At 35.7% G+C, this 14,768-nt stretch overlaps 1 protein-coding gene across 4 annotated transcripts in view; it reads left to right on the top strand.

The window, feature by feature from the left end:
* The window catches only part of LOC116997449 (iron-sulfur protein NUBPL-like), a 76,938-nt gene that overhangs the window by 2,602 nt on the left and 59,568 nt on the right, over positions 1–14,768 (top strand). Inside the window, exon 2 of one of the 4 annotated variants that reach the window (XR_004418191.1) lies at positions 7,935–8,025. The exons of 1 other annotated variant lie outside the window; for it this stretch is intronic. The gene's annotated coding sequence lies outside the window, so the exon portion shown is untranslated. Of the gene's footprint in view, positions 1–7,934; positions 8,026–14,768 lie in introns of those variants that run through there. 2 more of the 4 variants (XM_033062164.1, XM_033062165.1) reach the window with 2 other exon arrangements.

Here is a 14,768-nt window from a genome sequence, read left to right as displayed (position 1 = left end):
CCTTGGACATTATCACGGTTGCACAGTGTTGTTGGCAGAGCTGGGATTAGAACTTTGGAGTTCAAAGTCTTGCATGCTGGTGCTCAGTCTGCTTTGCATATTTTTACCTCATGGTTACAGAGTAAATAATTCAAGACAGAAGTTCATTTAGATGCCTAGATACCATGTCCAAGACAGAGTACGGTTTATTTTTCCCTTTTTCTTGGTTGGTTGGTTGGTTTTGGTTTTTGATTCAGAGCCAGGGAAGACAAGCAGGGTAGCCTCTTATTCCTTCCTAGAATATTAGTTTTTTTGGTACCTGTTGTAGATGGATTAGTTAAGAAATATATGAGCTCTTGGGTCTGTAACAAGGCCTATCAATTTATACAGTGTTCTTTGTGTGTTAAGAAATAACTTAAAGTTTTACCCTTGTGTCCTATTGTTAATTGCTTGCTTAGTTTGACAGCTGATTCTTTTCATTCTTTTGATGTACCAGCAGTCAGTTGTGCTCCCCTAGGAGCACTTGGGAAGAATTTTTGGGTTTTGTGCCAGGACAATTCATATTCAGACTAGAATGACTATTTATGAAAGCTGCCTGGCCAGAGACAATTTATTATAGTAGAAACAAGTTGAATTAATAGATGGCAGCAATAATAGGGTAGGGATTGCTTGTTTATGAACAGAGTATTTTAGTGAGCAAACACCAGCTGTGCATGACTAAGGATGGCACAAATCCAGTTGGGAGGCTGACTGCTTGTGCTGTCACTGTGAGGCAAGCTCCCCAGTCAGATTTCCTTTGGCTCGCCTTGTCGTTCGGGAAGATTTACATTTGCACTATACGATGAAATGTTTTTTTGTGCTGTGAAGGACAGAGGAGCAAGAAGTAAAACCATATGAACCAAGTTAGCATGTACGCATAAGCTGGTGTCTTCTGCCTGCAGTACTGGGGACGTGTGCTGAAGGGCAGCAGTTTTCCGTGTTCTAGCGTAGCTCTGCGGCAGGGGTGACTGGGCCGCGCAGAGCAGGAGAGATGTGAAATGCTCGGAGGGCGATTTTGGTGCAGGGGAGCGGATTTCCCATTTTGCCGAGCCGGGCCGCGGTGGCTGCGCAGGGCGGGCATGGCGGCTGCGGGCCGGCAGGGGGCGCGCGGGCCGCGGGCGCTGAGGGCGCTGAGGGCTCGCTCCATGGCCGGATGGTCCCGAGCGCCGCGCCCGCCCTGCGCTGGAGCCGGGGATCGGCCCGCACGGCCCAGCCACGGAAACACAGCCGGCGGGGACGGGGCTCGAGCCTGTGCACTCAGTTACTGCATACCAGTGGTGTGCATAGCAGCCGGCCCTCCGTGTGAACTCACTGCTGTGGCAATACAACTCACTTTAATTTCTTCAAAACTCACACCCTCAAAAGCTACCCACAGCTTACTTTCTTTACATTCCAGCCTTTTCTGCATTTATTTATTTATTTATTTAAAATATATTCGGCTCGTGCAATTAAACCATTTGTCCATAGGATAATATCTGACTGCTACATTCATAGATGACTTTACAATGCATAAATATTTCTTGCTGGCAAAGAAAAAATTCCATGTGGGAAAACAAATAAATCTAGAAGAATTTAGACAATAATGGGATCCTTCACTGAGTAATCATAGCATGAAGACAAGTTTCGACTTGTTCTGACCTCTTCTTATACAGCTTTTCTAGTTGTTTGGGTTTGATTTCTAGGTATCTTTAACTCTGTTGCATAGAGAATCAGAAGACCTAAACCACTGTAGCTAAGGTCTTCATACTTGTTTTTTAATGCTGAAAAGTTTCAGTGAAGCTGGAAATGCTAGTTAGAACTGACGTGCTTTATTTGCAATGATAGCTTAGCTTCTAGATCAATTGAAAAAAAATGAGATAAAACTTTAAGAATTTAAGAATTTAAGCTGTTTTTCAAGGAAAAAATCAACAAAAATGTTTTGGCATAGACCTAAAATATATTACTTAAATCAGATAACTACATGCTTAATTTGAAGAAAATTTCTTGTTTATTTGTTTTGAAGTTAAATACCTGTATCCTTAGTCTTCAAGTCATTGAAAGCCCAGTGCAGATACCAGAGAGACTGATGTGAAAGGTGGACCCTTTTTTATAATCATTTGACATGCTGTGGAAATGGAGAGGCATCTTGTAGAGATGTGATAATGCTGGGGATTCTGTTTTGGTAATTTATTTTTCAAATGGTTCTGTATTGGATTATTTTTCACCAGAATGGATAATGTGCAGAAAGGCCAAACAGTGTTGAATTACTGGTACACCATTGTTAAGAAGGAATAGGAGCTACTGTAGGCTGGAAAAGAAGAGCTGGAGAAGTTCTGTGGCTGGCAGAAAATTGGAAACCCTTCATGTAAAGGAAAAGGGCTTTTAAACCAGCAGCAGACTGAGTGTTTAATGCAAGTTTGCATTTCTAGGATAGAGTGAAGAGACTGCAGTGGTACATTTTTGGCTTTAATCCAATTTACAACCAGGCACTTAAATAGTGTGCAGCTGAAAGAGTAAGAGAATTAAGAATTAAAAGATGGCTATTCATTGTGTCAGTATGTCAAATGAGGAATCCATAGCCTATCCTGATTTTGAAGTTCCCTTTTGTCCTATGTGTTGCTGCTTGCACTTTGGGATTAGCTCTAAGTCTATAACGACATTAAAAGGGTAAATTGAGAGTCCTGGTGGTGGATTAAGAGCACCAGCTTTAAAGTAACTGGCACTTTCACTTAGCAAAGCTGGAATTTCTATCTTTGGAATGGATTACAGCTGCTGAATATTGGGAGCACTTCTAGTGTAGAAAATTTTTTGCTATATAAAACAATAACAGCTCATTAACCTGTGCCTTTATCCCTCCCAGGCTAAACACCAGGGAACTCTGGTGGTAGGCAGAGTTTACTTCAAAGTAAAATAATATCTAGTAGCATCCAGTGGGGATACATATACCCTACCAAGTATGGGAAAAAGTCTCAGAAAAAATGAGCAAAAATAAAATTAGCGCAGTCAAAGAGTCTCTGGATGTTTAGCAGTAACATAGACTGTGTTGATTAACAGCTATTTATAGAAGCTTTTTGTGAACTCTTATTTTTATTTTCTCTCTGTTGGTATGAAGTCTTTAATAAGGTCTATTCCTCAATAAAGCATTTGGCTACTTGGAAAAAATTAGTATAACCAGAGTCTCTGTTGCACACAGAATTGTGTGGAGGGGTCCTTTGTGATATGTGAATGAAACTGGTTGCATTTGTTTGAAAATTTGTTACTGGAAAATATAATTGATTGAACAGTTAATATTCCCTGAGAAACAGAATAGGGAACATACCTAAAGTGTAGGGAAGGGCAAAACCATTCTTAAGGATCTGCTCAAAGATATGGATCATTTTGTCATTAGCATTAATTTATACTGTCTGAAAAAGGATTATGTAAAGTAACATTTGCCTGCCTAAGAGAACAAACATAATAGCAATTGAATACTTTCTAATCTGCATAAGGCAAAAAAAAAGGAGGCAAAATTTATTGGTTTTTTTACATGACCTCTGCCAGGAATTTGGCCTTCAACAACTTCATTGTAATTTTTTCCCCCAAAAGAATTACAGCTATGTTCAGAGCTTGAAAAATCATCAATTTAGAATAATGCTGTCTTCCAAATCTCTTATTGCTCACAAGGCAGTGTCCAGGTTCAAGGACTAAGCTGAAATTTAATAAGGTAGAGAATCTTGCCAGAGAAGGTAAAGGAAAGGATCTTTTTAGTGTGGTTATCTGTGCCTGTAATTTGTACAGTGCACAATATGAAGCTGTAGAATTCTCAACTCTAGGGGATATCTGCAAGAATATCTCCTTTGTCTATTAATGTAGCATCTAGTTTTCTTGTAAATATAGAATCTGTACCTGGTGACTGTGAAAACTGGTTTTTGATTATTCGTGTAGGTGAGGGAAGTTTCTAAATTAGAATGTATTTTTAATGGGTTAAGAGCTGCAGTGATTATGTAACTTATAGTACCTCATGAAGAATGTTTGTCAGAAATTTTTAGAGAGGTCCGATGGGCAAAGTAAAATTTTGCTGAGAAGATTAATGACAGTGAAGTAGAAAGAATTGCTCAGTCAATCATGTAAAAGTAGAAGATGAAGAGGATCTGTAGTATTTTTTATCCTGTAAAATTTTCATGTTCTTGAGGTCACCAGTGATCAGATGAGACCATGACAGTATCAGTACTGCAAAAATAGGAAATCCTAGCAGTAGTTAGCCTATGCTAGAGACTGTTTACCTGTGGTGGGGGAACCTTAAAAGCATTGATAAGAAGATAAATGGGAACATTTGTGAGTTTTTAAGTATAGCTTTTGCTGACATGGGAGTACTTCTGTATTTTCATGTGCTGACAATAGGTTTATTTCTAATTCCATCTGCCTGATGGAATTTTGATAAGGATCTTATGCTGCATGAAGAGGTGAATGATACTGCATGTGTTTGTGTATTTTTTCAAAGTTGCTTCCAGTGATGTGATTGAATCATATGGGAATGGTTACATTGTTACTTGTATCTTTAGAGCTTAAGCTGCAGAATTTGCAGTGAGGCAACCAAAAAATAAGGTCTCTAGAAAATACTTTCGAAGTGTAGTAACTTGAAGATTGATTCAAACTTTCTTTCACAGCTGGGCAGATGAAAGGCAAAGGACAAATGTTAGCTTGAGAACAGCTGTTTTGAACTTGCTTATTGCTGTGCCATCTGGAGAGATGGAATGCTTTTTGTTTAATAGCACAGGAGAAAGCTATGTTTATAAGGAGACAATACAGCTATAAGCCATACAGCCATAAGGAGATGATGGAGTTGCATTTTCTGAATCCTTTTCCTGCCAGAGTGCCAAGGGTATAGCAGTGGTGTATGCTGTGCTCTGAAAAACACTTAGTAGCAGGGCGACTTCTACGTGCTTGAATGTGTTTTAAGTGTTGCATTTCTGTCTGTGTAATGAGTATTACTTAAGGAAAAAAAGATGCACTATTGGTGTGAGAAGTATATCAAAATAATGTCAGAGGACATAAGGGGACTCTTGGAGCTTTTTCCCCTCCTCCTTTTTTCCGAAGTTGCTTTTTCGGTTGCGCTTTTGATTCCCCATAATCGACTCCTTCTGCCCAGATGTTTTGTTTTAATCTTGTGTGATGTTATATATGTTTTCTTAGGATTTGTTTTAATATATCAGTGCTTTGAAAGATGTGCTGTTTTATATGAGGTGTGGGTTGTATGGGGAGAAAAAACCATTTATTAAAATTTAATTTAATTTTTTAATTATTGTAACTCATGCATCTGGCTTGTATTTCACCCAGCATGAGATGTATCTGGTAATTCTGATTAACAGTTTCATGTGGTAGCATCCAGGTATATGCATATTATTTCTTCTCTTGGGGATTTAAAACATTGCAAATGCTGGAAGAAATGATCTGGACTGTACTATGCATGTCTTACAAAATCCCTTGGTAACTGCCATAATATTTTTCTGAGATAATTAAACCTTGAGTAAAGGGTTATTGGCATTCTAGGGATGTGTGCATGCTGCAAAAGCAGGAATAGTTGGGAGAAAGAAAACCATAGCTTATTGGGCCAATGCTTTCTGTATAAGCTGCTGCTTCTAGGCAGTGTGAACTCTACTTACCTAACATGTTGAATTGCTTGGTGAAGACAAACCCCCTGCCTTAGGCTATCTTAAGTGAGGTTCTGTCAGTGATTTAAAGATTTCTGAAATACCTTTTTCCTGTAATCCTGTAGAAAGCACTGTGCTTACAGGAACACTTGTGCTTTTGTTAACATGAATTGTAGAAACTTGAGAATCTGTTAATTATTCTTCTGTATGAAGACAACAATTTTATTGAGCCATATCCACGAACAAAAATGGTGCATCTCAGAAACAGGCACTTTGCTTACTTTTGAAGTAGTGTGCAAGTTTTTTAGAGAAATGGTCAGGTTTTTTTGTATTAGCTTGGTAATTTAAAGTAGTAGCTGAACTTTTACAATCCTCTAGGATGCTTTTCTCCAGTATGGATGCATTTATTCCTTATTTCAGGAAATTCTGTACCCTTAGGTTGGATAATATAGATATAGTAGATGCAGTGCTGCTGACTTCTAGGAACAAGTGACCTGTAGTGGTGAACATCTGATTATGTCCAGGAGGTCATAAAGTCATTCTAATTAAAGTCATCTTAAATGCCTAGTCACTTTGGGCTGAAAGTGAAACTCTAGTGAGTTGTGAGATCATTGAAGTCAATCAACAGTCTCAATCCTTGCATGAGGTGGAAAATCCTCAAAAATTCAGGGGAATTATGTCATCGGGTTTAAAACTCTATGTAGGTTTTTTAGAAAAAGAAACTATGTGCTTTCATTTGGGTAGGAATTAGGTGGAACAGCCTGTAGATGATGTTTTGATGAGTTTGATTAGTTGCCGACACAGATAAAGGGACTGAGTTGTGACTCTTTCTGATCTGTTAAAATATGCATTTTGTACAAGAGCAAAGAAGCTCTCATAGTGTTTTCCACATATTTGAAGTCTAACATAAAGATGGGTCCTTTCAATGTTTGTGAAATTGCAGAACGTGTTATAGTAACTCCTGAACTTTTGTCTAAGTTTTCACAAGACACTATAAAGAAAAAGTGTTTAAAAAAATCTAAATTAAATAATCCAGGTAATTATATATCCTTTGCACTGTTTTGCTAATGAAAAGTATATGAAATAACTGAATCCAAATTTGGTAGATTTTTGCAGTAAATACTTACTTTGCAAAGTACGTAGTAGATCAAATATGGTGATGCTTTTTTTTAAACTTATCATTCCATCTTTCCCATCAAAACTGTGATAACAAAATATTTTAATATAAGATACAAAATTAGAAAAGCATAATCTGAAAAATGAAGTACACACTTTGAAACACTGACAGTGGAAGTCTGATGTGGCATTGTTGGAAAAGCTCCTTTTGCTTTTTTAACCTTTCAAACAAGCTCTTAAACATATATGTTAGCAATTTTACAAAATGCTGAATACAGTTAGCTTTCTATATTAGAGAAACTTGACATTCAGCATTTTAAAGGGCTTGCTCTTTACTACTTAATTTGCAGAACTTGGTAATTGATACTCTGTCTTCCCATCTGTAGGAAAAACAGTCTAATTTCCATAAAATACATATGTGTATCTATTAAAAAAATACAGAAAAGAGTTTTGTAAGTCTAGACTACATAGTTGAAATAATTTTTATTTAAAGTTTATTGCTTAATGTACCATATGTAGTTGAATAAACCCATTTTTAGCATACTTTTGTATAAATGTATTTGATTAAAATGTTATGCCTGCTTAATTAGCTTCAAAAACTTGCATTTCAGTAACTTCAAGATGTCTGCAAAAGTGTACTCTAGCCACTTAAATGGAAGATAAAAATATGTTTTTTATGTTTTTCACATTCTTTAATCATTAGTATGATTTAAATTGCATTCATTTGCATATACTTACAAACCTCCTGTTTTGTTTTGCTTTTTTGTGGCTTTTTTTGTGCTTGTTTTTTTTTTTGTTGTGCGGTTTTTTGGTGTTTTGTTAGCAATAAAATTTGATACCTTGTTTGAAAAGTTAAGGTGTTAGTCCTGTATAAAAGTACGCAGAGTAGAGAGAATGTTGCTTATAATGCTTGTTAATATAAAGTCTGTGGTCTACACTGTTAGTCAGAAACTGTACAAGTGAGGATTCTCTTTATGGAGAATCCATAAAAGTTGTAAAGGCAACTGACCCAACTTGTAGACATTATTATATTTCATTCTTCAATTGCTGTTTAGAGATAAGGGAAACAGTGACAACTGATGTCTCAAATCAAGATCTTACTTTAATTTCTTTAAGGAGTACTGAATTTTGTTCAGCTAATAATACAGAAATGAAGACTTTTTGACAATTCCTTCTTTTGCTTTTACACAGACAAAAGAAATTGGTTTACTTGATGCAGACATATATGGACCTTCAATTCCAAAGATGATGAACCTAAAAGGAAACCCAGAATTAACAACGAGTAAGTGGGAGGGATTTTTTTTGTGCTGTTTTTTCTATACAGGGATGAGCATGGTCCACTCATGGGTGCTGTCTTGGCGTGGCACAGAAGGGATGCAAACAGAAGATAAAGACTGAGTATGTATTTATTTATTTATTTGCTTCTAATGTTGACGTTACTTTCAAAGTATCTTGTATGACTGAGAGCAGAGTTCTAGTTTTTGTTAATCTTGGTCCATGTAATCTCATGGATTTTTGCTAGAGACTCTGGAAGAGAGGTTATTTATCACTAGTTTTAAAATCATTATGTAGTATCCTACAATAGTTGACTTTCAGTTAACAAAACCCACTAGTCTAGGGAAAGAGGCAGTAAAAACAGTAAGAGAGGGATCATTAGAGTAGCTTGTATGCAATGCCATTAAAATGAGTGTTTGATCTCCAGCCAAATGTGCCATTCCCCTTCACTCATTTGTATTTGAAGTTGCACATTTAGGAACACAGTGGTGGTCACTACCAGAAGGGGAGGCGAGTAGGCAAAAGTCCTAATTTTCCTATTTCTAGGAAGAATTCTGGGGAAACATAAATTCAGGTAGAACAGTCTTCAGAGAAATAAGGTGACCTGAAGTAGAAAGATGCCATCAAGTCTGTTTACCTTTCAGAAATTTAACTTTCACCCAGGCCAACCAAGGATGTAAGTAAAGAATGGGTTTCTCTTGATGCCCTGCTCATACAATGTTTGAGTGTAAGGCAGTGTGGTTTTTTAGGGTGGTAAGGATGCTGGGGTGATACAGTTTTTTTTAATATTTTGTTTTGATTATCCTGTGAGAGAGTACATGTAGTAAAAAATCAAAAAGCATGTAACCACGTACAAAACTAATCTACAAACTCTGTAGCACCTAGTCAATGCATTAAAACGTACTTGGATCCTTCTAAAGAAAGTACAGACTGGCCATATGTCTTGTCAAAGAGGGATCAAGGACATCTACCAGTTCAAACAGGGCATAAAAGGGCTTCAGTGAAGTAACTATACTATATAACTATATATATTATAGTAAACTATAATATTTGTGAGCAGCAATTGCTAGGTAAAAGGAAAGTTACATATTCCTTCTACTTCTTTTCATGCCATGATCTCTTTTTTTATCACAGAAAGGTTTGGGTTGAAAGGAACCTTTGAAGGTTGTCTACTCCAGCCCTCCTGCAATGAGCAGGGACATCTTCAACTGGATCAGGTTGCTCAGAGCTCCTGATCTTGAGTGTTTAGTGTCTACTGCCACTCCTGGCAACCTGTTTCAGCATTAACCAGTTTCATTGTAAAAAGTTTCTTCCTTATATCTACTCTGAACCTAGCCTCTTTTGACTTAAAACCATTACCTCTTGTCCTATTGCAACAGACCCTGCTAAAGAGTTTGTCCCCGTCTTTCTTACAAGTCCCCTGTAAGTACTAAAAGGGATTCATAAGGTCTCCCTGGAGCCTTCCTTTCTCTAGGCTGAACAGCCGTGATGCTTTTGGCATTTCATCATAAGAGAGGTGTTCCATCCCTCTATATCTACTCTAGTGGTGTTGTAGAATGTTCATTTGTAACTCATCTGCTCACCTGGAATAAAGCATGCAGAATGAAACAGTGCCAGTGTCTTTAAAGGTTTGTTATTAAGCTCACAGTATCAACCAATGAAAACTTAATGTGGCAAACTTAGTATTTCTTATATAATTAAAATTCCATCTCCTTATGATTATGCCCTGTACTCTGGATAAAGTAATGTATTTCCATGTACTGATGCACTGCATTTGCTTATACAGACAGCTGTCAAATTGAGTACTTCCTACATTTAAGTACCTAGCTTACAAATGCAGGTTTTATTTAGATAAATTCCTAAGAGAGAAGGAGAGTAGTTGTATTTGTTGAATTTTTCTTACATCTTTTGAAGTCAAAAGGCTGCTGAGTGATAAATAAATAAATAACTGAGCCTTTTCATGTAATCAGTAGGATTTAAATTCCTGATACAAATGGAAGTATTCTTGCATTCACTTGGACTTTGAACTCCATTGAGAATGTATGTCATACAGGCTATGTTTTTCTGTAACAGATTTTCTTGCTATGAATTTTGTATTTGAAGTGCATTGTGCAAAATGAACACAAAAAGGGACTATGTTGTGATGTTCATATCTCTCGTCTTTTCATATTTATGTGATGTTTACTTTTGTTTCTCCATTTTTCTGTGCTTTCTGGAAAATGGATTAGATAATTTAGAACTCTGTCATTTTGCTATGTATTTTATCAATCCATACCTAATTTAAATCCATGTCTTGAGCCACAAATTAAAAAGCAAATTGCCCAGTCTATTTCTTGTGATTGTACAAGTCAGCTTGCTAGGAATGCAAGAACTTATGACTGTATTCACTCAGATATCGAGCAGCTCAGTTTTCTTTCAATGACTAGAGATTTCTGGTAAACAACTCAATAGAATTCACTGTAAATTTTGTCTTAACGTGTTTCAAGCATTGTTAGAAGTGCAGAATTCATCGTAATAGAAAAAAATAGAAGATTTCCATGAACTGAAACTGCTGCTGACGTCTTGTAAGCACTAACATTTTGATCACTGAAATATATTCCTTCCAGTTCTCTGTGGAATGTACAAGTAAATATCAGGATTTGAAGAACATACCTTTTTTTTAACAGACAGAAAAAGTAATTTGTATATTTCAAAAGCTTGACAGATGACACAAGTCTGCTGAGAAAGACATAGTAATTTGGTATGAATAACAAGATAGAATTTTTATTTCAGGGATTCTGCTCACTACTCTGTGTATTTTTAACTATTGAGTTGAAACTGAAGAGTAACAGCAAGAGAAGTAGTCAAAGATGATTTAATTGTGAAATAGGAATGACATAGGAAAGTTTAACTGAAGTTTAATCAAGGATTCCTTTAATCAGTGAAAGATAGAATATGCTTGCAAAGAAGTGATCAATCATCATGTGTGTATGTATATATGGTGTATATATAGGTGTATATAAATATATTGATATAAAAATATGTATGACTCTTGGAGCTTTGGTGTTATCTTCTGGTTTCTTACTATATTTGCAAGAGTAAAACAAGCTTTGAAGAAATACTGCATAGCAACTGAGAGAGCCCAGGCAGTTCTGTGTTACAGAAGTGCATAAACTATGTCTACATAACAATAAATCAATTGAAGACATTTTTTATAACATAGCAATAAAAAAATAGTTTAAAGTCTAATGCTTACTTCAGTGTGAGACATGGATTTGAAAACGAATCTGTAGAGTAATCCTGGGAGGTTCTGAGCACTTCTTCAATCTTTGATTTCTGTTTCTTTTCTCACATGAAAAGGGATTAGGGATGCCCAATAGCATACAAAATAAGTCCATGCAATAGTTATTACTTGTGAATAGAAATTATTATGGTTATGCTATAATTTAAGCATTCAAAATGAATTAGGAGTTCTTAGTGAGGAATCTGTATAAATGGAAGATACTACATTAATTTAATTTTGGAAACTGTAGTACATTGAAAAGTCTGTTGACATTTAATAAGTTGTCATTCAAAATACTTTAACTAAATGGTCAGGGAAATATTGGTTAATAAGTTCACCACTGAATTTAATTAGCTAATGGAGGATTATCTAACTATGGAATTAATATTAACATCAGCTAAAATATATATACAGGGCAATGCTAATAGCGTAAGTTACAGAAGTATTGCTTCTATTATTTCCCCAAGATTTCTGCCATTTAAACTCGATGGCAGAGCATAGAAACTGTTATATTGCCAAAATAATTTGCCACTTTACCAGATACATAAAGTTTCTTTATTTAGTTTGATTATGAAGGTTTTGGTGGGTAAATCTTTGACAGGTGACTCTATTCTTAGTATTTGAAAACTTTTTTCCATTTTATGATAGCTTCAGTTTCTTTCATTTCTTAGTAAAATAGTATATTCAAAAGACCAGTAATAGACATCTATTTTCACAATTTAGAATAAAATGTAATTTCTTAGAGAAAGCTAACAGTGTTTGTGGCTTCCCCATTAAATCTAATAAAATTGCAGGAACTATAGAAATGGACACCTGAATTTTTTCGCTGGGACAAATTTACATATATTAAGACTATGGTAGTAGACTCTCATAACAGAATGTAAAAATTTTAAATAGTTGTGACTATTTAAAGATGTCTGCTGGAATAGTATTAAGGAATTGTTGTGCATTTATTTGAGGGTCATAAATACAAAATTTGGAGTGGACTAGTGAAATAGACAAAATGTTTTGTAAGTAGCATAGTGTTTTTGGTAACCATGAAGAAATTTCTTGGTTTTTGCTAAGGGTTTAACTTTAAAGGTAAGACTTGAAGTCTCAAAGTTGTGTTTATCATGCTTTTTCAGTGGAACTGCATCGTGATTAATTTTTAAAAAAAACCAAATTTGATTCCTTAAAAAAATATTTAGTAATGACACTAGCTCTCGATTGGTGAGCAAGTGATTTTTAGATTGTGTATAGTCTAATGATATGTTTTATTGATTCCAATTTGAAAGTAACCTGAACTGAAATCCTGTGGTTTACTTTTGGTGATATCTTACACAGTTAATCTGGATGGCAGAAGTCCCATGCATCTTACATGTGATAAAATAATAATTGAGAATGTTGTAATTAATTGTGGTTTGTATTTTGGAGGCTTTTAAAAATGTGACCAAGTAGTTGAAAATGAGAAGACTACCTGAGTGCTTATATTTTATTCTGGACCTTGACTATTGCCCTCAAATCTATAACAATAAACCTCAAGGTGGATTAGTCCAGTTATTGTTGAGTTTACTTGTGAAAAAAATCAAAGACCTTGGAAGGGAAAGGAGATGCAGGATATCCAGTTCTGCATGGAATTATTTATAGGCATACAGTTGTTAGCTGCTGTTTAAAAGAAAAAAAACCTCTAGGGAATTAATTTATTAAAATTTTATTCTTCATTATACATAAATCCATACAGTTACAAAAAGTATAAGATCAGGAATGTAGTGTAGTAATTAAAGCCTCTTACTGAGAGCAGTCTTTTTGGATAAATGGCAAATCAAATTTTACCAAATGCCATTCCAATATAAATTACCAAAACACTGTAACCTGAAATAATACATTTGAAGTACTTGAAGGAAGATTTTTATTCCTCTTTATATTCTTAATCTTGTAGTGCAGTAATTCCAAATGACTTGAATTGTGGCTAGCAGATATTTACTATATTATAAAGTTAACTCTTAGAGATAAAAATGTTTTTTTGGTTCAACTGGTATAAAACCTGAAATTAAATTGCAAAATGGCTTTGTTATAGGAACATGATAGTCTTTTCATTTTACATACACAAACAAAAGAAATCAATCATGCTTTTGTAGACAGAACACATTTACCTTTTTGTTTATTTCTGAGGAATAAATGTTTCCATTTCTCTGCTAGAAGAAAAATTGAAGGACTGTAACTAATTCTGAATTTTCACAATATTTTTGCCTTCCAGTTTCACTTCCACGCTTTTTTTTCCTCTGTGGGCTCCTTGCTGTATTCTCTCTTTACTTCTCCTTCTCTGCCATACCATGGAGTGGCTTTTCATAACAGAAATGAAGCAGAATAGATCAAAAACAGGAAAAAAGTGGTTTAATCCTTTCCCTATAAAGCCCAGAGGCCAAAAGTGAAAATAAGAGTTTAAAAGCTAGCATCTCTTTCCTTTGCTTTAGTTGATGGTCGTAATCGTTTATATACTGAGTGTGATGCCATATGGTGTGGGATATCCCTAAGGAGATCAGCTATACTGATTGTGTCCCCTCCCAGTTCCTTGTGCAATCCCAACCTGCTTTGCTGGTGGGGTGGAGTCACAAGCAGAAAAAACATGTACTGTGTAAGCGCTGCTTAGCTTTAACAAAAACATCCCTCTGTTACTAACAGTGTTTTTGTCAGAATTCCAAAACACAGCCCCATACCAGTTACTGTGACAAAGAATAACTCTATTTTAGCCAAAATCAGCTCAATTACACATAATCCTTTGAACAGTTTTTTTTTCTTCCCATGTCTTTTCACCTGTATTACCTTTTTCTTTTTTTTTTTTTTTTGGTGGGGGTGGGGTGGGCCGGGTCTTGATTGCAGTATTGAACCTTAAAAGGCTGAATTGACACAAATGCATTGAGTTCTGTAGTTTTACTTTGAAAGCAATGAAGTCCCTAGTTAACTGGAATGTTGTTTTGAAGTAGAGTCTTAAATTAAAGCTGATGTGTAGTGAATCTCTACCCCTGGGGTTCCTGCTGCTCCTTGTTCTGCACTGCTGTCTGGCACCCAGTTATGTGACTGACCAGGGCAGTCCCCCTGTCATAGCAGCAAGTTATTGCTTCAAATGACATGAGCTTTCCCAGAGGTTTTGTGTGTCAGGACAGATACCTTAAACTGAGTGTTGGGTTAGGCTATTTCATTCCTTATGGGTATAATGAACTGAAAGAACCTGCCTAAATTAGTCTAATAAAGCTTTTGATCCGCTATAAATAAGTTTTTTTGACTCCTTGGGGATCTGAGGGCATTTCAAAATGTGGGTTATTTCAACAATCATAAGGAAGACATTTGTGATGTAAGGTAATGGCATGATGCTTAAAACTAGTCCTGTGTTTTAAACCTATATTAAGCCTCACAAATCAGTGCTGCTTTAAAATGTAACAAAAGATGTTTTTAAATCACTGCTCTCTTTTCTTGTGCCAGTCTTGCTTTTGGAATACAGTCTTCCAGCA

This window comes from Catharus ustulatus, chromosome 6, assembly GCF_009819885.2.
Source record: "Catharus ustulatus isolate bCatUst1 chromosome 6, bCatUst1.pri.v2, whole genome shotgun sequence".
In the NCBI taxonomy this organism is placed as follows: domain Eukaryota; kingdom Metazoa; phylum Chordata; class Aves; order Passeriformes; family Turdidae; genus Catharus; species Catharus ustulatus.
Note: the sequence above shows the minus strand (reverse complement) of the source record. Positions and strands in the feature narration are given on the sequence as shown.